The following is a 2,302-nucleotide window of genomic DNA, read 5'->3' as shown; positions in this document are numbered from 1 at the left end:
CTTTTTGGCCCTATGGGATTTTCCTTTCTTCACTCGTCACACCAGGACAGTTCCGATCCCTAATCCTCAAATTGTCCCTCGCCGGTTTTACATACAGCTCTAAGCTCCTCATAATAGATTTATTTCTTTAAAAAAAAAGAAGAAGAAGAAGAAGAAGAAGAAGAGGGAAGGAAATAAAAAGCCCTCTGTGGGTTATTATAGGATATTTTTGTTTTAATTGAAAACTATTCTGAGCTCGGTGGAGCTTGGAGGGATGAGCCCCTTCATGGCTGATCCCAGTAGGTCCCGTTGGATTCCTGGGTGCTGTAGGAGACAGGTGGGGATGCAGAGGTGGGTGATGCCCCAAGAAGGGCACACGGACCCATCCTGGCCCTACAGAGAGATTGGCAGTGCCACTGCTAATTGCACTGATCACCTTTCGGCTGAGCAGCGGTGGGAGGGCGGCTGCAGGGCTGGGATTGTCTCATTGCTCTGCGTGGGATTGAAAATAGTCAGAGAGGGAAATGGAAAAACAGAGATTCGGGGTGATAGAGAAAGAGGGATGGGGGGCACTGGGTAACGATGGTGGGGGGAGAACAAACGATCCCAGTATCCCATCGCCCTGCTTTGGCTGCAGGCCCCAAAAAGAGGAGCCCAGAGCAGGACAGGAGCGCATCGATCTGCCACGTGAAGGCAGGGAGAGGGCCATCCAGCCTGCCTTTTCCTTCATTAGGATCCACGCCACCCATTTCCCTAATAACCCACCTTGAAAGCTTTTAAGCACTTAAACCGAAGGCAGCAGCGTTTGCTGAACGTTCTGCAGCCGTTCCCCATCAGCTCCTGATTAGAGCCGGGCTCACAGCCACGACCCGTGTGGGGTCAGGCTGTGGGGCTGGAGCTTCTCCTGCAGCTCTGCACATCCGAAAGCTGCAGCACGTTGAGGTGTGGGCTGCGTCGTTTCCGTGCCCAGCGGTTCAGCTCCACGTGCACCAATGCATGCTGCAACACCTGGGCGCAGCAACGCGCGCTGCAACGGCCGCGCGTGCTGCAGCGCCCGCACCAGTGCAGGCTGCAATGCATGCAGGTGCACCCAGCGGCACCCACGTACCACCAGGGGCCCTGGGACACCTCTGGGTGACCCCCGGAGCACAGCAGGGTACCCGGCCCATGGCAGCAGCCACAGCCCCAGGGGCAGAAGGGGAACGCTGCGTTATTACGCAAAGTTAATTAAGTTGCTGAGATGGTTTCTTGGAGTTTGCTCACTGCTTTTTTTGGTGAGAAGTTGCCTTGAAACCCTCGTTCCGGCGGTCTGGGGAGAGAGGAGGTCTCTGGGTGAATTAGCATTTATATAGCTGTGCCTTGCATTTCAAAACCCCCTTTATCTCTATTAGCACCTAATAAAGACAGAGCTTTGCTCTAATTCATAATTATAGCACAGGATGGAAATATTTGTGTTTCTATTCCCTGGGACTTCGCCTGGAAACCCCTCGGCCAATTTGGAGCGAAGCATCGCCCTGTTCCACCCCGAGCCCAAAACGGTTTGCACGAGGGTTCCGTTGCACGAGGGGTGTTGTTGGTTTGCACGAGGGGTTTTTGCACAAGGGCCTCGTTGCCCTGACCCCCCTTGCAGCTCTGCAGGGCACCATACGCAGAGCAGGCAGCCGTGGGACGGCACCCATCTACCAGCGCTGTGCTACGGCTCTGCAAAAAAAAAAAAAACCACCTCGTTGTGAATTCACGGCACTCCCCGACACAAATGGGTTTAAACTACCTTAAGTGTTTCAGCAGGGATCTGGCGCTGGCGGTGTAACACTGTATTACCGCAGCATTAGGAGTGAAGTATTGATCCTAATCCCTTGGTTCAAAAATAGGATTATCAGAAGGGGAGGGGAGGGAGGGGGCATTCGGGTGGGAGGATGCCCCGTCCCCATCCCCACACCTGTCCACATCCCCATCCCTACCCTTATTCCCATCCTCATCCCCATCCCCATCCCTATTCCCATCCCTATTCCCATCCCTATTCCCAGCCCCATTCTCACCCTTTTCCCTATCCCTATCCCCATCCTCTTCCTAATCTCCATCCCCATCCCCAACCCTACCCCTATCCCCACCCCATTCTATTCCCATCCCCATTCCCATCTCCATCCTCACCCTTTTCCCTATCCCCATTCCCATCTTCTTCCCAATCCCATCCCCAATTCCCATCCCCACACCTGTCCACATCCCCATTCCTACCCCTACCCCTACTCCTACTCCTACCCCCATCTCCATCCCCATCCCCATCCCCACCCCCATCCCCATCTCCATTCCCATCCCCATCTCC

The sequence above is a fragment of the Meleagris gallopavo genome, chromosome 30 (assembly GCF_000146605.3).
Source record: "Meleagris gallopavo isolate NT-WF06-2002-E0010 breed Aviagen turkey brand Nicholas breeding stock chromosome 30, Turkey_5.1, whole genome shotgun sequence".
In the NCBI taxonomy this organism is placed as follows: domain Eukaryota; kingdom Metazoa; phylum Chordata; class Aves; order Galliformes; family Phasianidae; genus Meleagris; species Meleagris gallopavo.
This window is presented reverse-complemented; position numbering follows the sequence as displayed.